At 39.9% G+C, this 22526-nt stretch overlaps 1 protein-coding gene and 1 long non-coding RNA gene across 34 annotated transcripts in view; one reads left to right on the top strand and one right to left on the bottom strand.

Annotated features, from left to right (window-relative positions):
* Window positions 1-22526, top strand: part of LOC147832527 (uncharacterized) — an 845986-nt gene that overhangs the window by 269485 nt on the left and 553975 nt on the right. The window lies entirely within an intron of this gene.
* thrb (thyroid hormone receptor beta) overlaps window positions 1-22526 on the bottom strand; it is a 160264-nt gene that overhangs the window by 112018 nt on the left and 25720 nt on the right. The window lies entirely within an intron of this gene.

Below are 22526 nucleotides of genomic sequence, written 5' to 3' on the forward strand. Positions count from 1 at the left end.
TATAGAATCGAGCTTTCTTCTCAACATCTTGTTCCAACAGGCTGTTAATCTGTTTCCTTATTTGCTGCATACGTGATAGTAGGTTTGGGTCCCTGTTTATTTTGTGTTGTTGCTCCACATTTAATAAGTCTGATGTTAGGGTATTGTACTCCATAATTCTCTTTTTTTTATTTTGCGCTGATAGTGCAATCAAATTCCCACGCATCACAGCCTTCAATGAGTCCCACACTATGGATGGGTCTACCTCTCCATTATCATTTATCCTAATATATTCTTTTATATTTAATTTTATCTGTTCTGTATTTGCTTTGTGATTTAACAAACCCACATTCAACCTCCAACCTGTCTTTCTCTTCCTTCCTTCTATTTGAACTGTCAGGTACAAAGCGCTGTGGTCAGAGACCTCAGCTACTCCAATGCTACAATCTTTCACCCTATAACAGTCATTTTTTGGCATAAAAAAATAATCAATCCTAGAGTATGTACGGTGGGGAGCTGAGTAATGAGTGTAGTTTTTGAGAGATGGATTAATATGTCGCCAGACATCGCAGTATCCTATGTCATCCCAGGCTGTGTTAATTAATTTTGATATTTTGCTCCCATTTCTTTTGCTATTAGTTGTGTCTAAATGGTGGTTTAGTACTACATTGAAATCTCCACCACATATACAAATACCCTCTGCTTCCAGTACAATTACATCCATTAATGATTTGAAGAACAGTTTACTAGTATCGGGTGGAGCATACACATTTACTAAAGTTATTAACTCCTCTTCAATTTTACCCTTAACAATAAGATATCTCCCATCCTTTTCTTTTATTTCCTTATATAATTCGAATTTAAATTTATTAGCAACAAGAATAGCAATTCCCCTTCTATGTGAATGCTCATATGAATTGTAATAAGTATTTTTAAAGCCAAATCTCTTTAATTTCTCATGCTCTTGTTGAGAGAGATGAGTTTCTTGCATAAAAATAATATCTGCTTTCTCTTTTTTAAATTTTGTCAATACCTTTGACCTTTTAATTGGGTTACCCAAACCGTTCACGTTTAAAGACATTAGCTTAACCTCAGTAGACTGTACCATCATCAAAAAGAGTCATTCTTACACCACTATGTTTCCACAGGCAAACCTTAAATAAAATAAACTGTAACACAGAAACAAGCCAAGAACTGCTTAGAACAAGCATTATAACAGAAAAGAATAAAGACTTCCAAAGTCTGAAGAGCGTTCTCACGTTTTCAGTTGAGGAGGGGGAAATCCTCTCTCCCGGAAAGGGCCCCCTCACCAATGAGTCCGCTACAGAGTGTATCATAGATCACTTACGTGTGTCCAATGGCACAGCTGACCTCGTCATCCCGCCAGCCGGCGCACATACATTAAACATCATTATGTAAAGGGTTGCTATAACGTGGGTTTTTAAACATTGCTGCGACCATGTTCAAATTCCCGTAGGCGTTCTTTAGCTCTTCTGGCAGTGTCCACACTCGTGGTTGATCCCACTCGCTGCCACGATGTAGCCCGCTGGAGACGATCCAACAGGTGGCTCTTACCCGGCGGTCTCACGGGCATCTCCACGCTGTATCCCCGCCGACGCAGCTCCTGCGCTGCCTCCCCGGCACTGCCGTACACCTGCACTCCTTCTTCCCAGTGAATGCGTATCCGATTGAAGGGCGTCTGAAAACGGATGCCCTTTTCTTTAAGAGCCTTTTTAATATTGGCGTACGCTTTGCGCTGATGGAGAACGGTGGCTGTATAGTCATGGTCGAAAAACAGCGGTTTATCTTCCATCATGATTTTCTTTCGCCAGGCTTTTTGAATAACCATCTCCTTGATGCTGTACTGCTGGAAATTTACTATAATGGACCTCGGACGCGAGTTTGGGCCCGGTCTAGGCGCCAGGGCTCTGTGCGCGCGTTGTATTTGCAAGTCCACGTCGCCGAGCTCAAATTCGGAGCGGAGCATTTTTTCAACAAATTCTATCACCGAGCCTTGTTCAGCGTTCTCTGGTACACCATGGATCCTGATATTGTTTCGTCGAGCCCTCGATTCAATATCGTTCAACCTGTCTTCTAGTTTCTGTTGATCCTTTATTGCCTGTTGAAGGGCGGAGTTGGCCTCCGCACTCCATGTTTCGGTGTCATCGATCCGCGTCTCCATCTCGTTAATTTTCCTACCGTGTTCTTGCATGGTTAGCATGTTCGTTGAAAGTTGCTGGTTAACTTCTTGTTTGAACTCAATGAACTCTTCTCTCATATCATGCTTAATTTCGTCTTTGAATGTTTTTAAGTCTTCCTTAAGTTCCGACTTCAGATCGCTGATCTGTTTGCTTAAGGTTTCAAGCCCCGTGGACACATTCTCAGATGTTGATTCGCCTCCATTTTGTCGGTTCTATTCTTCCCGCATGTCGTCCTCCTCGTCTAGGCCTGCACGGTGTGGGTGGTTACTCGTTGTACTTTGCGCCCCTTTACCTCTGCCTTTCTTTCCCCCCGTCATATCAATGAAGGAAAATCACTTTTTAAAAATCTAAAATAATTACACGGGGGTAAATATAACGCCGACTTGCGAGAGCTAAGCGCTCAACCTGCCATTTCCCTCTGCAGCCAAACCGGAAGTCCTCCATCTCAGGTATTTTCATAAGAAAGTCGATTTATTATGCCCTGCTAACATAACATAGCATGTTACAGTAGAATGTAGCTATACAATCATATGCTAGATGCATGAACTCACAGTGAATTAACTATTACAGAAACAGATGTGACTGGCTATATCATATCTAGATAAAGATGTCTAGATATCTATATCATATCTAGAAAGCTAGAACAATTTACGTTTTTCTGACTAATTCACCTGTATGCATTGATATGATGCACATTTTATTGATTACAGTTATTTTATTTAACCAAAAGTACACATGTTTTATACTGTGGAAACAAATGTTAAGCTTCATTAGTAGTTAGAACTATTGAGTTTCGCGAAAGAGTTGTATTATTACCTCATCATCTTCAGCTCTTCAAAATAATGAATAAATGAAGTGCAGTGGCGGAATTTTTTTAAACATCATGTGACAACAGTGCCACTCCCACCTGCAGGTAGGTACAGGTACTGCTGAACAGCTGACCCGACACAAACACTGTGTTAGGTGGAATGTGTTTGATATACGTGGTAATATTCAGTACTTAGATAACAAATTAAATGTTATACACCATTATATATACTTATATATTATATACACTTATATTTTTATTTAAGTGCAACATATTGCAAAAGATCAGGGGCTTTTGACAATACATCAGGGGCTTAAGCCCCCAAAAAAATTCAATAATAACTGAAAAACAGCATAAATTCTGTATTAGGAAAAATTTACTTATCAAAAATAAAAGAAATAAACTGCAATGCATACATTTTTTATGAAGTGTTTTATTATTTTAGTACTAAATGTACAAATCTTTACAAAAAAACTATTTTTCGCGGTATTAGATTGAAATCCTGTGCAGTATGATTGGAAGATGAAAGGCATTTAAACTGCATGTTTTTGAACTGGAATGCGTCTCTCTTGTTTACCTGTGATCTGATGGAGCAAAAGGTGTTTTATTACTCTGTAAACAGAGCAGAATGAAAGAGCCACGCACTGTAGCACGCAGGCGCGCAATACGGAAAAATAGACTGACTGCATCAAAAAGGCGCTGACATTATTGTGCAATAAGAAGAATTAAAATAGATCACGCCACTAAACACATGAAAACGAAAGTAACGACTGTGGTTTTAAAAATGTAAGAAGTAGAAAGTACAGATATTTGTATAAAAATGCAAGAAGTAAAAGTTAAAAGTTAAAAAAAAAAAGTAATGGAGTAAAGAACTGATACCAAAAAAATCTAGCTAAGTAAAGTAACGAAGTACTTGTACTTTGTTACTTCCCATCTCTGGCCAAAAGGAAGCCCGATGTTCACAGTGTCCAGAAGCGCCATTGACTTCTCTGGGCTCTGAGGCATCTGGAATGGACAATCACAAAAATGGAAATGTGTACTGTGGTCAGATAAATTAGTACTTGTTCAAGTTCAATTTATTTATGTAGCACATTTCCAACTGCCACAAGGCTGCACAAAGTGCTTTACAGAGAAAAAAATAAATAAAGAATATGGGCATAAAAACAGTAACAGCAATAGGCAAATAATGGAACATAGAAAGAACAAAGTGTAACAATACAAAGAGCAAAATAATAAAATAGAAACTTTGCCTAATTTAGCTGTGGTACCAACCTGCTAAATCCAAAAAAAAAAAAAAGGGACTTTAGGTCAGATGATGTAGGGAAATTTACTACTGCTTGAATTTTCTCTTCATCCATTGCTATCTTTCTTAAGCCTGGTTTATACTTCTGCGTCAAGTGACAGGCGTAACCCACGGCGCATGCAACGCGCGTAGCTGTGCATTTATACTTCTGTGCGCTGTCTCTGTTGGTCTGCATTTACACTTCCAAAAGGCTAGTTGGCAGTGAAGTGTAAATGTTCCTCTGTGTCGAGTTTCTTCGCTGCTGTTTTGCTTTTCCTGAACACTTCCTGGATGTACAAGTGGCTCAAACTCTCTCATTTTGAGGCAGGTACCGGCCGACGTTCAACAACTTTAACTATGTGGTAAACACAAAACAAAGCTTTCCATCCGGAGCTCCTTCACAGGACTCCACACTTGTAAACAATCGCTGCATCGGGGTCGCGACATTTGCGCGGCTCTCGGTCCCGCCCGGACCGAGAACTACCAAGCCGACCAATTACAGAGCTTGCGCTACGCGTCGTTGCGAAGTGTAGTTACATTTTTTGAGAGGTGCACGTCAGCACGTTACTTTTGTTCTTCTGGGGTTTTTGAATAAAAGATGATGTCATTGATATATACAAAACATATCTTAGCCCTTAACTCCCCCAACACTCTCCATGGGTCGATGGAATGTTGCAGCAGTTTTTCGGTCCATATGGCATCGATATAAAATGGAACAGGCCTTTGGTGTTGATAAAAGCAGTCAACTCCTTGCTTTCCTCTGCCATATTGACTTGCCAATATCCAGATCTTAAACCCAAGGATGTAAACAAAGTAGCTCCCTTCAATGACTACAAGATGTCCTGAATTAAATGCATGGTAAAGACCATCAAAGATGGTTGTTAAGACAACTGTAGTCCACACAGAAACGAAAAGTTTTATCTTCCTTGAGGACCAGGGCCACCAAAGAAGACCAAGGCGAGAAAGAAGGCTCAATGATGTTGTTCTCCAGCATTTGATCTACCTCTTCCTCAATAGTGCTTTTCTTCAATGGAGACACTCTCTTTACTGAGGTGATAATTGTCCATGCAGTGATCAAGTATCTTATTTCTTCTGGATAAGAGAGGCTTGGTGTTTCAGATGAATAAGCCACTTTTGGTTCAGTCAGGTGGAAGAGCACAGTACAAGTGGAGTGCAGCATGTCTTACTGAGCAGGATGGACAAAAAAGCATTTCTTCTTCCATGAAGTTATTCAATGTGTTTTAACCCTTATAGCAGACGAAATGTATGTATGGGTCTGAAAAGCTTTTGTAAGACATTAGCATTACATTGGTGTAAATGAAAATCTAGTTTTACGTACAGTATTAGTCTTGTAAAACTTTGTGTAAGATAGTTACAAACTCTCAAAGATACTTCACGACTTAAAATCTCAGCAGAAAGTGAAAGCAAGTAAGCAGTCTGTTAATAGTTTACCCCGAGTATAATAGCACCCTCCCTTCATGGCCTTTGCTCATTGGAAGACAGGGCCAAAGGATGGATCAAACCTGATAACTTAAAAAAATTCTGCAACTGTAAAACTTTGCTTTTTGCATTAGCTTGCAAGCACTCACTATTGCTTTCTGCCAACTTTCACCTTGCTCTCAAACACCACAATGGCACGAGATTGGGTCCCACCAAAAACTTTCCAAGCAACCTCTTAAAATTTTGGAAATGCCGAAACCACAAGGTGCACTTCTGCAAAGTTCTTAACAGAGTCTGTAACACCGGCAACCAAGGACAACCTCCATTCACAAGCGAGTGAATACCAAAGACATCATTGAAGCAGAGTCGCTAACAAAACATGAGTGCCATGTGTCTAGCTAGTGGAGAAAACGCAATACTTCCAGCCAAAGCGCAACACAAACAAATGTAGTCTCTTGCTGATCTGGTGCAAATTGAACTTGTGCAGTTAAAGATAAGTTAAACAAGCCGCATTTAAAAATAAGCCAAATCTTTGCTTTTGTGGTTTTTCATGTGCGATTCTATGATTTATTAATAAGTACAAAAATCAATTAATACAACTGTCAACTAAGTTTTCCATCCTTTCTCTCTCTCTCTCTCTCTCTCTCTCTCTCTCTCTCTCTCTGTGTGTGTGTGTGTGTGTGTGTGTGTGTGTGTGTGTGTGTTATTTGTTTGCTTATTAATTTGTTTAATGTCTCTTAGTGTACCTAAGTAAATCTTTGTTTAATTTTGGAAGAAAGGTATTTGTGTATATATATTGTATAATTCAATGCCTCAAGCTGTAGATTTTATTACTTTACAAAAATTAAACCCAATACTGGTGTCATGTTATTACAGTTGTGCACAGAAGTAATATAAAGGAGGTTGGTTAAACACAATGTCTTCTATTTGCTGGACAAATGGTTTGTTAAAGTGTAAAGCTTTAAATTTAATTCAGCCTGATTTAAGTGAATAAATTCGATTCTTTGAAGAGAGCTAATCTAATCTATTACAATAGGTTAATCCCTTGCAGATATGAACTGATGAATGTAAGCTAGCTTATCAAATGATCAGATCAGATCTCATTAATGCTACAGTGTTGGTTTTACTGACAGTGATTTTAATACAGACTGATGCTGCAGTCTGGTTTAGGTGCAGTTTTAGCACAAGAAACGGAAGCACAAAAGAGAGTGGTGGCTTACGCATCTTGATTTTTACAGGTGGCAGAAAAGGCATACTCCACGTCAGAAAAGTTATGTCCGGTTGTAGTATGGACTGTTGAGAAATGGCTACACTACCTGGAAGTAAAGCTTTTAGGTGGTAAGTGATCACGCTTCATCACCACAAAGGTCCATGTAATGTTGTTCCTAATGTCCAGTCAAGACATTTCAAACCAAATTATTGCAGAGACAACCACACTTTATAAACACCACTAAAGACTAATGTTTTATTTTATGAAACTTTTCCTGTTGATTTAGGCCAACTTTCTAAATCTCAAAGTGATGACACAGAGGTACAAGATCTATTGTCCAGATACAGCAGAAGAGAAATGATGATGTGATTTGTGTGCATTTTGTCTGCAAACATTGAGTTGCTTTTAGAGTGTGCCAGATGGAAAAGCAAAAAACGGGTTCCTGCTGTTATTAGAAAGAAACTCTTATTCTTTGCATATCCATTAAATGGCCATTTAAGGTGTTTTAAAACCCTGATGTGCTTGCTTGATTTTGTGCATTGGCCAGCATAAGAAATTAAGTCTGGTAGTTAAGGATGGGCGGTATATTGTCATTTTCAATATACCTGCAAAATCTCTCCCCACAATAAAATATTTGACATTGCAATAAAACCTGTAACTGGTTATTATGTTGGCTTGAGAAAATCCTCTTTGGGCTTTAATGCCACAAGCCCCAAATTTGGCCAAAAGCTGTCTTCTGCATTGTAGTTTGTTACTGTATCTTTTTAAACTGGTCCAAAAACTGACCCAGAAGACTTGAAAAAAATCCCATTGACTTAACATGGGACCAAAATTTAACACATAATAATTCCTTATTAAATATTCTTAGAAAAACATGATCCTCCTCCACAATTGAAGAGGCTATCAATCTGTCTAAAACTACATATTATACTGGGGTGTAAGTTGTACCACTTGGGCTCAAGAGCACCCCAAACTTGCCCATTGACCTACAATTAAAAAGAAAAAAAGAAAAAAAAACTCAAGTGTCAATGAGCTTTAGCTTTTAGTTAGGGTGGCTAAAAAAACCAACATACTGATATACCATTTAAACATTACTATTATTATTATTATTATAGACATTTTATTTTATTATTTTTTTATTCTTCTTATTCTTCTTATTATTATTAATATTATTATCATTATTAGTGTATTATATATTTTCCAACTGTCCAACTTTTGGTTTATCGAAAACTGACCTGGAAAACTTGAAAAAATCCCACTGACTTTAAAATTGGACCAAATTTGGACCAAACTCAAAAAGAGAAATTCAGAGAAACTTGATCTTCCACGTCAAAAGAAGATATGAAGCAGTGAAAAACATTCGAGGTTACAGAAGTAACCCTTCGTTCCCCGAGGAGGGGAACGGAAGTGCCATAGAGTGGATTAAATCCACGAATGGGAGATTCGGATCAGAAGCTGCTTGTCTGGAGAGTTATTGAACGGGCCAATGAATGAAATTAATTGGCAGCGTAAGCTTGCGCAGGTGTGCTGCATCGGTAATTATCCCAGCATATAAGCACACCTGAAGCCAGCAGACGCTATCCTTTTAAGCTGAAGACTTTCAAACAGCTAAGGGACAGTCATTATGGCGACGGAGTATGGCACTTCCGTTCCCCTCCTCGGGGAACGAAGGGTTACTTCTGTAACCTCGAACGTTCCCCTTCGGTTGGGGAACTTCAGTGCCATAGAGTGGATTAAATCCACGAATGGGAGAAGTATGGAAAGCGCCATAATGACTGCACCTTACCAAATTGCACCTTATCATTTATCCTACTTCAACAGAATTTTTACGGATTTAGATATATTTTTTGGAAGTCGTGAGCATCTAGATAATTCTAGGAAATACGACAATACGTTGGGAAGTGTGCAATCCCGATAGGGAGGACGCTGCGGAGGCCATCCGTTACCCAAGGGGGGGATAGATGGCAGAATTTACATATGGACTAGCCCTAAAAAGGGGGAGTACGCATAGCAAAAGAGTGGTTAGCGGAGAGGGAAGACATGGGTCCGCCCAGGGGGGGGGACTTAACCGTGGCGGAATAATAATATGGGATCGCCTAGTGGGGATCGTGCATAGCAGGCACCTATACCCAAAACGCGGGCTGACCAGCGGGCAGACCTACAGTGACTCCTCCGCTGAGTCAGTGCTGGGGGCCACGGAGGAATCTGCAGGGCTCACCTGACGGTGAACTTTACTGACAGATAAAAAGGCGCACGTACCTCCGTGTTAGGGAGAATGGCGCAGCAAGCGTGTTTCAACACCCTACCGAGTTGTTTCCTCAATCACCAAAGGGTTACCTAATACCCTTGAGGAAACCGGCTGCACTCGCAGATTGTAAAACCTTGCAAATGTGTTGGGTGTCGCCCAGCCCGCAGCTCTACAGATGTCTGTTAGAGAGGCGCCGCGTGCACAAGCCCAAGAGGATGCAACGCTCCTAGTGGACTGTGCACGCACTCCCGGGGGACACGGCTGACCTCGACTCGAATAAGCGAGTGAAATGGCATCCACAATCCAGTGGGATAATCTTTGTTTCGATACGGCACTTCACTGCTGCCGACCGCCATAACAGACAAAGAGCTGCTCAGATGATCTAAAATTCTGAGTACGGTCCACATAAATGCGCAGAGCGCGAACTGGACAAAGTAAAGAAAGGGCTGGGTCTGCCTCCTCCGGGGGCAGCGCTTGCAGGTTCACTACCTGATCTCTAAAGGGGGTGGTAGGAACCCTGGGCACATAACCCGGCGGGGTCTCAGGATGAAGTGAGAGTATTCCGGCCCGAATTCCAGGCACGAGTCACTGACCGAAAATGCCTCCAGGTCCCCGACCCTCTTGATGGAGGCCAACGCAACCAGCAGAGCTGTCTTCAGGGACAGAAATCTTAGAGATACTGATTCGAGTGGCTCAAAGGGATCGGATCGCAAACTCATGAGAACGAGGGCGAGATCCCAAGAGGGCATGAGAGGGGGGCGATATGGATTAATTCGCCTAGCACCCCTAAGGAACCGGATGATGAGGTTATGCTTTCCCACGGTGCCGCCAGCTACCGCGCTATGATAAGCGGAGATGGCGGCCACGTAAACCTTGAGAGTGGAGGGCGACAGCCTGCTGTCCAACTTCTCTTGAAGGAAAGAGAGCACAACACTAATCTGGCAGTTTCGGGGGTCTTCTCTGCGAGAGACGCACCATTCAGTGAATAGACTCCACTTCAGGGCGTAGGGGCGCCTCGTGGAGGGGGCTCTAGCCTGAGTGATGGTATTAACAACTGTAGTCGGTAGGTTACCTAAGTCTTCCTTGCATCTAAGGGCCACACGTGGAGGTTCCAAAGATAGGGGCGAGGGTGCCAGATGGTGCCCTGTCCCTGAGAGAGTAGGTCCTCTCTCAAAGGGATCGGCCAGGGGAGGGCCGTCGCGAGGAGTGAGAGCTCTGATATCCAGGTCCGGTTGGGCCAAAGGGCAACTAGCAGAACCTGTTCCTCATCCTCCCTGACCTTGCACAGTAGCTGCGCGAGCAGGCTCACTGGGGGAAACGCATACTTGCGCATGCCCCGAGGCCAGCTGTGGGCCAGTGCATCCGTGCCGAGAGAGCCCTCGGTCAGGGAAAAAAACAACTGGCAATGAGCGTTCTCGGGGGAAGCAAACAGATCGATCTGGTCCTCCCCGAATCGCGCCCATATCAGCTGAACATACTCGGGGTGTAGTCTCCATTCTCCAGAGTGTAACAGCTGTCGTGAGAGCGCATCGGCTGCACGATTGAGCGTGCCTGGAACATGAATGGCGCGCAGCGATTTCAGCCGCGGGTGACTCCAGAGGAGCAGACGGCGGGCGAGCTGAGACATGCGGTGAGAGCGCATACCCCCCATGCGGTTGATATACGCCGCTGCCACCATAATGTCCGTCCTGACCAGTACGTGTTGCCGCTCCAGCACCGGTAAAAAGCGGTGGAGAGCGAGGAACACTGCCAACAGCTCTAGGCGATTGATATGCCAATGCAACTGGGCACCCTTCCATAGGCCCGCAGCCGCACTGTGCACTTCCGGGAAGAAGGGGACGAGAGGCTTCGAAGGCTTCGCCTTCTGGTCCTCTACGTAGCACCCATCTAGTCGGTCCGGCCGCGGAGCTGGGGGATGAACCATCTCCAACCCCACGGCCGAAGCAGCCCGGGATAGCACGGCTAACATGTCCGCTTCAGGATCCGATTTGACGGCGCTCACCTGCCCGGAGGGGGCGAGCGGGTCCGGATCTTCGTTGGACATTGAAAGCCCACCCTCCGATGCCGCGGAGGACATCTGATCTCCGGTGTCAGCGAGTGTGAGAGCTACCATCTGGTTAGACGGATCACTCCCACTACCCGAAGCTTGGATGGAGCGCCGTGAGGAGCAAGAGGTCCGCGAGCCCGTGGGCGGCGGATTATCTCCTGCTGGAACCCTCAGATCTGCCCGAGCGCCCGCTGCTTTTTTAGAACAGGAGGCAACTGGGGTGGCTCGCTCTCTTGCGAAAGTTAGCCTCGATCTTAGCTGTGCAACGGTCATGGCATCGCAATGACGACATGAACCGCCCGCGAGCACCGCATTAACATGCTGGACCCCCAAACATGCAATTCAGTGATCGTGTCCATCATCCGGAGCCAGGAAACCCCCGCATCCAGAAACGCACAGTCGGAGCGCCATCCTGAAAAGGACGTGCTGCACGACTGTGTTGCTCTTTTAGGAAGTTTGCAACAATACGCACCGCTCTGGAGGACCGGACCCAAAGAACCGCAGGCAAGGGAGAAACCCAGCTCGACCGTCTGCCACCGCGAAGACCCACTCTGGACCGGGAGACACACTCGTTCGCTCTGAAGTGCCGAACAGCAAGAGGAACCCTCATTGACTCACTCAGAAAGGATCTGAAGCGAAAAGGATAGCGTCTGCTGGTTTCAGGTGTGCTTATATGCTGGGATAATTGCCGATGCAGCACACCTGCGCAAGCTTACGCTGCCAATTAATTTCATTCATAGGCCCGTTCAATAACTCTCCAGACAAGCAGCTTCTGATCCGAATCTCCTATTCTTGGATTTAATCCACTCTATGGCACTGAAGTTCCCCAACCGAAGGGGAACTACATATTAAACTGGGGTGTAAAATTTTTCTTCTGGGATGTAAGAGCGCGCAAAACTTTACCCACTGACTCACAATGGTGAAGAAACTCCCATTCAAAAAAAACAGAGACTTCAGAGGGCTCATGTGACCCATGCAACATTTAAATACACCCATTAAGAACACCCTAGCAACTGATCCCATAGAAGGATGTCAGATATCTTTATCCTCCAGTGTCAAAGACATTAGGGTTAATTTATATTATTCATATTGACAAGAAACTTTTATGTGCTCAATAATTTTACATGAAATCCTTGCAATAGCCTACAGTACCTCACTGTTCACTACAGTAAGTATATTCCCCCACGGAAAATCCTCCAGACTGAACCAAGTGGGAGAGAGCTGGGACGAGGCAAACAGAAAGAGAAAATAAGCAGCAGTGTAGAGGGAAAGAGAGAGGGAGAGAGTGCAGCTGTGCTGAAAGTGAAGGAGAAAGAAAACAGCCAACCTGAGACAGAGCAGTGACAGCAGTCACAGCAGTGAGAAAGCAGCGCTGAGGCACAGAGAGAGAGAAAGAAGCCATGCAGAAGCCTATAGCTGTATATTAAAAAATTAAAATGTTCATGTATGATAATCATACACATTCAATTTTCATGTTTGTAATCTCATTAGAAGACATTGTGACTAATCAAACCAGACCTGGGGCATGCATATTAATGGTTTATTGTGTAACATAAGTTAGTAAGTTATTTTTTTGCTAAGATTGGCCTGATTTTTACTGGAAATTTACATTAACAGGATTTACATAAGAACAAGAAAACAGTGGTGTTTGAGGCTCACATTATGGTCATATCCGTGTACTGAATATTAAGTACTCAGCTATGCCTAGGTATATCCAGATTTTCATTATATGGAACTTTTAAAGGGTCATGACCCCCCCACCTCCCCCTTTTTTTGAGTGCCGAAAAAGGTGAGTGTCATTACATACATTAAAAAAAAAAAAAAAAAAACACACACCAGCAACACAAACGCCGTGGAAGACGTACAGTGATTCGGAGAGCAGGATTTACAGCAGATCTGGAAATGCAATCTACTTTTGCTATGAAAATATTGTAGTGATATTTCTATAAACTCTGTAACTTTATTAATTTTGACTAAAGTATGTCTTAAAAACTGAAAGAAACAAAGAACATTAATCACTTACCAAATGAAACATGACAATCAAATAGGGTTGCAAGATTCTGGCAAAAATGAGAATTATGATTTTTTATTGTTTGCTTTAAATTAAGATTACAATTTTCTGTAATAATAATAATAATAATAATAATAATAATAATAATAATAATAATAATAACAATAATAATAATAATAATAATAATATTAGACATATGTGTAGGGCTACTGTTTTTGCTTAAGGCTAACTTATACTTTTGCTGCCTTTTTGCAGCCACATTTTATCTCTGGTTAAGTAGGACGATGGACCCGTTCTTGAGCCTTATTTTACACTGCACTGACGATTATGGTTGCATGTCTGCTAGCTCCCACCTCTGAATGAGCAAGTCTGAGCCACTTGTACAGTAAGGTAGCATTCAGAAAAAAACAAACACAGACAAAACTTGCTGCCAGCTAGCATTTTGAAAGTGTTACTGCAGAGCAACACAAACAGCATGCAGTTAAGTAGGACGGTAGATCCGTTCTTGAGCCTTACTTTGCACTACACTGACGATGACTGGAAGCTGCACCAGAGATGCCTTGAGATGGCATATTTTCAATAACATTAAAATTTAAATTTACATTAAAATATTTGTTTAGAGAAGATGCAAGAATTGCAGTTTAAAATATTATTTACAGCATATACAATATTTATTTTATTTAAAAGAGATACTGTTTGTTTTCTACTTTTAATATGAAAAACATTGAAAATTATTTATTTTGTTTCTAAAAGTAAAAGTTATTTATTCTCACTTTTTTGTTAGAAGAAAAACAGTGACTGTTGATTGTAGGCAATGTGTTTCAAATTCAGCTGTTCAACGTTGATGTTCAATAATTAATCATAGATAGTGGACAGTGTGCGTTTCCTTCAGTTATTGTAAAGTCAGATAATGCATCCTTCATTCAAAAATCTCAAAAGATTAAAATAAAAACTAGGGATGCTCTGACTGATCAGCTAGAGATCTGTATCGGCTGATAATCACATTTAATGACTTGATCTGTACTCTCTGATCCGGCCAATCTCATGAATCGATCACAAATGTTTGTTTAAGCATTTACAAGCTGAGAAAGAACCACATGTGCACCTGAGTTACACATAGAGCAGCTACTGCATGTACTTAGTCCTTTTTACTTATAAGAACTGAAAGTTCTGTGTTTTTGACAATATATGCAAGTTCACTAAAACATGGCCAGAAATATTAGATAAATAAAAAATAAAAAAAATTTTGAACATGAACTTTTTAACATGAAAATATATTAATATAACATCTTGTAATTCACTTATTTCAATAATAGTTCTTTGTAGAACTATTTCTTTTTAGTAAGTAATGGATAAGATTTGCATTTTAACTTCTTATGGAGCAAATATGCACTCTAAACTTTTCTTGGTTGAGCATGATGAATTCTTCTTTCATCAATATTTGCATATTGCATTGTTAGATTTATTTATTTTTTTCTGCTTCTAACCATGACATGTTTACTCTGATATGGTTAAAAGAGCATGCTTAAGGGATTATAAGAAGCATCCTTTATTTATTCTCTGAGATAAGGAGAGATGTCTACTTAAGTATCATGCCTGGAACCTTATCCTGATCAAAATCCTGATCGAAATATCCTAAAAAAAACTTGTCATATGTGAGCATATTTACTGTACAAAATCTGTAGAGAATCAGTGAAATATGACGGCAAAAAATAAATTCACTGGTCCAGATGGCTTTATTGCCAAATTTTTGGGGCAAATTTCCACCAACAATGTATCAAAAAAATATGTTATTAGTTCCAAAACCTGGACGGGATAAGCTACAGATGTCTTCATATCAACTCATGTCTCTCATCCTAAATGAGTCAAAATCATAGACTGTAAAAGATATGGACTTAGTTTCAAAGAGCGCAACTTTCTCCTCAGCATGCTGCCATATTGTTTGTGTATTTCTATAGCAAATGCGAGGGAACTATGGGAGCCCAGACAGAAACCTTGCATGTTTTCATTCAAACGAATTTATGTAAACTACACACTGGTGTTAATCAATAAAACGATTTATCGGCCACCTCTACCAATCATATTAAGAAACTACTCTTTTCAAATAGAATCATTATGAGCATGCATGGATTTTTAGCATATTAGACTAAAAAGAAACAGTCAGTGCAAACAATTAGATCTCTAAAAATGCAGAATGGTGTCGTTACATACAACTCCTATTTAAAAAAAATTTTTTTGATCCTACTACAAAACACTCTATTGCTCACAAAACAATGCTGAACAAATAGAACTTTAAACCTTCTGCATTTGTCTCACAGCTATTTGAATTAAGACACAGACAATCTTAACTTAAACTTTACTTCAGATGACGTTCTGGCAACATTAAAAAATAATAGTCGCCAGGTCCAGGTCCCTGAAATTCTATGTCCAAAAATGCCTGAACTTTTGGACAGTTTTATGACAGCTTTGCAAACTATTTTAGATTAAAAGCACGATACCTGAAACATTATTTAACACAAATATTTGAGTAATACTTAAAGAGCCCATATTATGGGTTTGAAAATGCCCTTCCATGTAGTGTGTAACACAGCTCTAAGTGAAGTGAAATATTCAGCTAGGGCTTAAATCTGTAAGTGTACAGTGTTTAAAACTGTTGATTCATCTATAAAAGAGTCGACTAGTGCTTCAAACGAGTCGTCTTGATAACGAGTCATTGGGTGTACATGACGTAATAACGAAACCAAGTTATTCACGCGCGCACGTAAACCCGGGAGATTTGAAACCTGCGGCCCCGCCCTCTAACACAAAAACCCACACACACACAAGCATGCCGGTCGATTGAAGTCACACTGCAGATATATATTATTGAGTCTCTACCCAAAGATGAAACCTCAGCATTATAACCCAGCCGTGAGCAGTTGGAAACTACTGGAAACTACATGCTATAAAGAAGACTTCATCGGACGTTTGTTAAAGGAAGGATCAGTAAAGAGTACTGATGGACATGTCAGGACATGGATCGGTTTCTTCCTTCATTTCTCAAGTGTAAGTACGTGCAATTAAACGTTTACTCTAGCTTGCAAATGTATTTAGTTGTGATTTGTTACTTGTAACTGCGTGTACTGTATCAGGTTAACTGGATATATTCTCTTATCTCGTGCAAAGTCACGTTAAAAACGCGACGCGTGCTGCTTTGTTTACGTTCCATGAAGGAGGGTAATGTGTGTGTGTGTGCGTGCGCACGTTGTCGTCCGGAGGAGGGTTGTGTGTGTGTGTGTGTGTGTGTGTGTGTGAGTTTTTTTTTTTTGTTGCTCAATAAAATAGTTAGTCATCAATATTTTCAAGTCCATCATCTGTATTTACATTCACCCACTGGCAGCTAAAATCCACGCCTTACGCTATCGAGCGTGTATGCACTGTGACTACTTTTATAATGTTGATTAGCTGCTGGGCATTTCACTCACTGAAGGCAGTCAGTGTCGACCAATAGCAACAGACTGTCATCGGTAAAATCAGCGCAAATTAGCTTCGCGCTAAGCAGGGGTTTGGGAACAAATGAATCACTGGACAATTCATATGGGAGTCGCTGGGATAATTAGGTAAAAATAAATGCAGATTATAAGACCATGACAATGTCTTTTGACCTTGCATACATATTAGACTGTTGTTGGAGACCCTTACAACCAAAATATGACCCTATTTCATGTATAATATGGGTTCTTTAAAAAAAAAAAGAGAGAGATAAAGATCCACGTGATAGTGCATCTTAAAGACCAATAAGTCTACTTCATATGAATTCTAAAATGCTTGCAAAAGTAGTAGAATAGAGAACAATATTACCTCAAAATCTTTAAGCCGGACCACCAAACAGGGTTTGTGAAGGCATGATATAGCACAGATAACACATGTAGACATTTATATGTTATTGGTTTTGTTCAAAACAATATATTTACTGCATGTGTTCTCTCCCTAGATGCTGGAAGATCTGAATGGGACTTTTTGTTCACTACTCTTGGTAGATTTGATGTAGGAAACAATTTTATTAGGTGAATTCAGTTGCTTTATTCAGATCCTATAGGGTGACAGCATATGGTCTCGGTAATCTCTCTGGTTATAAAAATAAGTCTTTCCAAATCTACTGCATTACCGTTAAAAATCCCTTTCTTAAAACAGTTTAATTTATCTCACTACTCTCTCTTATTATCAAAAAATAGGCTTCACATTTCTGAGCTTTTTTATCACAGCTTCACTTTATGATCTTATAAATGATAATCATATTTATCTAATAGAAAATAAAAACTTAATTTGAAAACATACTTCCTATTTCTTTTTTTTTTTTTTGGAAGAATAAAAATAAATTTCCTACCCAAGATTTTTTACCCAATAAATAAATAAAAAACCTCTATAAACACATTTCAAAGTTTATTGGAATAATACAAAGCATTGATTCAATTATCTAAATTAATAAAACCTTAAGATAGAGGTAAAACAGCTTAACCACATCTTCAACTTTATGTTTATATATGATTTTTATTTATAAAGCCAAAAATAGATAAGGAAGTGTTGAGAACTAAACCAGCAGAAATTTAAAGCCTTTTATTGAAATCAGTTAATCTAAAGGGATAAATATCAAGAGCATATGGCATTTGACAATAATTGTACATCTGTTTTGCCAAGCCTGAGAGGAGTTTGGGAAAAAGATTTTGAACAAACTATTAAAAAGAGGACTGGGACATTGAATGCGATAATATGTACACTAAATGTACTTCCATTGGGATTCATAATCTTAATTAAAAATGAAAAAATAAATAGTACACCAATTCATATTTAAGAAAATGTTTGTCTATGCTAATAGACTTGTGTTTAAAATGTAAAATAGACAAAGATACATTCATACAAGGTAATGAAAGATTAAAAAAAAAAAAAACCCAGCTCTGTATTTATTGAACCAAAATGTGAACAGTTTGTTTAAAAAGGATGCAATTGTTTGTTATCTTGATGGATCTGGCTAAACAATTGCATTTTGTTACTTTGATCTGCACCAAAAACACAGATTGCTATGTGGTTGTCACTGGAAAAGCTATGATAAAAATTGAAAATCTAAAAAATTCTGGTTAATATGGTCTCCCCTTTGGTGATACTTAAAAGAGCTTTCTTCATGTCTATGCAAGAGCACTTGTGATATCCTTTTAATCTTACTTGATTCTTATCGTTTCAAAACAATATTTATTATTTTGATTTTGTCATTTTGTTTTCACTTTTCATTTATTTTTTACATACTGTCCTTGTATTTATACCTTCTGTAACAGTGGTGTGATGTGATTATTTGACATAATGGTCAAACAATTTAAAAAAATCTAATTGTAGAAAACTTGTTTTGGTAATGATAATCAAAAAGTTGTGTAACAACTTTGACAGGAAAACAGGAAACAGTAGGAATCGGAAAAATATAAAGAAAATTTCACAGCTCTCAGCCATCTCAAAATAACTGGCCCATATTCTCTTTTTATGCATGCTTAAAAACATAACAGTCCTTTAAAAATGTTGCAGAGGAGGAAAGCATCAATCATGGACATATCACTTCCTGCTATTTTTTTCTCATTATTATTATTATTAGTATTAGTATTATTATTATTATTATTATTATTATTATTACATGATGATTCAGGAAAGGTTCTGTCATGTAAAATATATTTAGAACAACTAATTTGTTTTCATTTCAAAATGTTAATGTTAATATTTTGAAACTACAACATAACACACATTCAAAACATGGATGGACATTTATGAGAATTTCATCAGAATTTTAGTAGAAGTTTAATTAAAATTATCATTAAAATAGAAAAATATATATTGTGGTAAAACTAACAACTGTGCTTCTTAAAAAACAGTATTGTCTTTTCTTATGTTTTTTTTTCATATTACTATATGACTAAGGGCTCTTTTAAAGAGCCCATATTATGGGTTTTTGAAAATTCCCCTCCATGTAGTGTGTAACACAGCTCTAAGTGAAGTGAAGTGAAGTATCCAGCTAAGGCTTAAATCTGTAAGAATACAGTGTTTAAAATGGTTGATTCATCTATAAAAGAGTCGACTCATAGTGCTTCAAACGAGTCGCCTTGATACCGATTCATTTGGTGTTTCGCCATGACGTACGAACGAAACCAAGTTATTCTTGTGCACGCGCAAACCCGGGAGATTTCAAACCTGAGGCCCCGCCCTCTGACGCAGAAACCCAGACACACACACACACCCACAAACACACGCACACCCACAAACACACGCACACAAACATGCCGGTCGATTGAAGTCACACTGCAGATGGATATTATATTGAGTCTCTACACAAAGATGCAACATCAGCATAATAACCAAGCAGTTGGAAACTTCTGGAAGCTACATGCTACAAAGAATACTTCATCTGAGTTTGTTAAAGGAAGGATCAGTAAAGAGTAACTGATGGACGTCAGGATGGGTTTCTTCCATTTCTCAAGTGTAAGTACGTGCGGTTAAAGTTGTTGCCTCGTTGACTCTAGCTTGCAAATGTATTTAGTTGTGATTTGTTACTTGTAACCGCGTGTACTGTATCAGGTTAACTGGATATATTCTCTTATCTCGTGCAAAGTCACGTTAAAAACGCGACGCGTGCTGCTTTGTTTATGGAGCTCCGTGCTAGAGTTCTGCTCCCGCGATTTATTCGGAAATTTATTCCCGCGCCGCAGAAATCTGGCGCGGGGACAGCCGCGGGAATAAATTTCCGAATAAATCGCGGGAGCGGTCAGTAACGGGTTTAATTTGGGACGGGAGCGGGCTGTCTAGCAATATCACGGATATTGCTATGCGAATTAGAAAGAGAGAGTCTGCTTGGTGCTTGTGTGTGTGTTAGTGCGCACGCGCGCGTATGAGAGAGAGCGAGAGAGATAGAGATAGATAGATAGAGAGAGAGAGAGAGAGAGAGAGAGAGAGAGAGAGAGAGAGAGAGAGAGAGAGAGCGAACGAGCTTTGTGTGCTTGGTGCTGTGTGTGTGTGTTTATACAGACAGCTTGGCTGTCTGGACTGTATACTGGGTGATTTTTGGTTGTGTTCTCCTCCGCTCTAACAGGATCGGGCGCGGCGGGCAGAAAACGGAGCGGGTTCTCAGGCTAAAACCTGGCGGGTGCGGGCGGAAGCGGGAGCAATGTCGTCCGGAGGTGTGTGTGTGTTTTTGTGTGTGTGTGGTATGGCGAGTACACGACTGTCTCCTTCGTTCGGTTATCCGTGGCACTATCCACTCGCCATAGTGTGGCAGCTAAAATCCACGCCTACACTATCGAGCGTGTATGAACTGTGATTACTTTTTATATTGCTGATTAGCTATTGGCCATTTCACTCTCTGACTGAAGGCAGTCGACCAATCGCGACAGACTGTCATCGGTAAAATCAGCGCAGATTAGCTTCGCGCTAAGGAGGGGTTTGGGAACAAATAAATCACTGGACGATTCATACGAGAGTCGCTGGGATAATTAGGTAAAAATAAATGCAGATTATAAGACTATGAAAGTGTTTTTTGACCTTGCATGCATATTAGACTGTTGTTGGAGACCCTTACAACCAAGATATGACCCTATTTCATGTATAATATGGGCTCTTTAAACAATCTAAGCACCCTGTGTAAGGCCTAAAAGCATTAAGGGTGTGTTCGAATTCGCTTTTGTTATTTTAAGAATTAAAAAAATATGGTCTGTGTCCTGGCGCATGGTCCAACAGGGTTGTGCTTATTCTCCTAATGAGTTATGGGTGTGTTTAGAGGATAATGTGCATAAAATCAGAGTCTCATCTCCCATTCCCTTTAAGATTCAGTTTCGTTGTGTCATGCTACATTTGCTATTTACATGGCGGACTTTGCAAATGAAAAAACTGAATGCTTCACTAATGAGAAAACAGTTAAACAGACCATCTGTGCAAGGATAAATAATGAGCCTCCTACATTTGGCCTTTTTACTTTACTCCTTTACTTTCATGGAGTAAGGAATCAGTGGAAACTCACTCCACTAAAGACATCCACTAGGCTTGCCACGATAGACGGTGTTGACGGTGTTACCTGTTTTAAGATGCAACACCATTGGCATCACATTTCCAAAGTGACACTGTCCTCACATATGTTTGTTTGTTTTTTAAGTATTCTTTTTTTTTATAAAATATTTATTTGAATTAAATAGGAAATATAATTCTAAATAATTTACTTAAGATGATAGCATGCACTATAATTATAATCTGAACATAGCTAATGCATTATATTTCACATATCACGAAAGAAGAGAAGATTCGAATTTACAGAAAGAGAATGGTGGACGATTTTGTGTCAAAACGCAATGCAAAAGCTCCTGTTTGGCAATATTTTGGGTTCAAACCAAATGCAAAAAGAGAACCTGAAAACGTTAATGAGGCAGTCTCCAAACTTTGCCTGACAAAGGTGGCAGCATCTGGAGGCAACACAACTAATTTATACACGCACCTTCAATGCACCTACTTGATGTTTAACTTTGGGTGGGTCGCGGATAGATAAGATCTATAGTCATGAATATGCAACGCATACTCTCATTTTAAAAATCACGTGACCATCATCTCAAAATGTTAATAATAATTAATCATATTTTTTTATTACAACGAGTGATTTAGCAATGCCGCACCATTAGTAAGCCAACTGCAGAGAAACAAAGCAACCATCACGGCAACCGCAGTGATCACTTTTTCCGAAGTTCAGCTCTTTGACAGGCGTGTTGGCAATTCTCGCAAAACTGAAAGTGAAAGTATTATACGCACGCATTTATAAGCTATTTAAAAGCAGAAAAAAAGAGAAAACCCCCACCCCCACGGTACCACCGGTGTTGTCACATGTCGATTAACTGGTGGGGAAATTTCCTCATCGTCAAAACCCTAACATCTACTAGTCTGCATATGTAATTTCATGCTTTTGTTTGTTAAGCGCAAACCTTTATTTTAGCACTGTTTTGTAATTTATTTGTTTGCTTGAAAATACAACAAAATTTACAAATAAAGTGTGGTCAAAAAGTCAACAAGGAGTTTTGTGCAAACACACTTTGTATTCCTTTGCTCCATATGGTGATGATTGATACAAATGATAACATTATACAAATGCAAATTCTCATGAATAAACAAAAAAAAGTTACGCTCAAAGGCAGAACATGCATATTAATCACAAGCTAGTCATGTGCTGTTCTCAACAGACTGTCTGCGTGGATCGTCAGGGAAGCGCTGCACTCTTACACAGTTTTGAAAAAGAGTATAATATTTTCGGAT

The sequence above is a fragment of the Danio rerio genome, chromosome 19, assembly GCF_052040795.2.
Source record: "Danio rerio strain M-AB ecotype USA chromosome 19, GRCz13ab, whole genome shotgun sequence".
Classification (NCBI taxonomy): Eukaryota; Metazoa; Chordata; class Actinopteri; order Cypriniformes; family Danionidae; genus Danio; species Danio rerio.